The sequence below is a fragment of the Montipora foliosa genome, chromosome 4 (assembly GCF_036669935.1).
Source record: "Montipora foliosa isolate CH-2021 chromosome 4, ASM3666993v2, whole genome shotgun sequence".
Lineage (NCBI taxonomy): Eukaryota > Metazoa > Cnidaria > Anthozoa > Scleractinia > Acroporidae > Montipora > Montipora foliosa.
The window spans coordinates 42,061,897-42,062,823 of NC_090872.1; positions in this window are offsets into that span (position 1 = coordinate 42,061,897).

Consider the following 927-nt stretch of genomic DNA (forward strand, 5'->3'; position numbering starts at 1 on the left):
CGACCTCGTCGTCGGGTGGTGGCTTCCAACCCTTTTTTGACACCGTAACCAGCCGCGGTTCCCACACCTCCTAACGCTGCTGCTTTCCCTGCTGCAATCAGACCAGGAATCGCCAAAGCAAGCAATGGAAGGATGCCTCCACGTTGTCGTCGTTTTCCAATGCCTGGACGTCAGATCACGTGCTTTCTTCTTCTTTGTGCCATCACACGTTTCTTTTCCACGAGGGGGGTGTAATGTCCTGTGGTAAGTGCAGCTCCCATCCTTTTATATCGTTTCTCTTTGCCCAAGAGGAATTCACTGTTTTTCCCGCCGTCAACGACATTTTCGACCCAGATTCCGTTCGGATACTCTTGTCGTCGTCCACAAACTGGTCGTGGTTGCTTAAGGTCCCTTGTAGGGAGCTTACGAAACGAAGACGGCGACGGCAACAAGGATTTTTTTTTAATACAAGTTCGCGTTATTCATATCACTACGAAATTATTTCATGTCGTTTTGCGTTAAAAATATGTAGGAACTGTCGAGGAATTAAACTGGTATGAGTCAGTTGGAAGCGTAGAGAGAGAACTAAAAATTCATCGTCATGTGCTAACGTCCTCCACAGAGCCTTGAATTTGGTCATTTCACATCGTCATTTAGGAGATGACGGCAAAGAAATGTACCAAAATGTAAAACGCACGTGCAGAGCGTGCAAAGCCATTGTTTTTGCTCACTAAACCTATTGTTTTGTAGCGTGGTCGTTGCCATCGGCGTCGTCGTTTCGTAAGCTCCCTAGTATTTAGACGAAGACGACAACGCGTCCAACGATCGTTTGGTACGTGAAACGGTGCATTCGTGGTACGCAAAAATTTTAAATAACGAAAAGACAGGAGTATTTATTATCGAAACCACAAAAGGGTTTTAGTTTGTATGGTGGACTTACAAATTTTG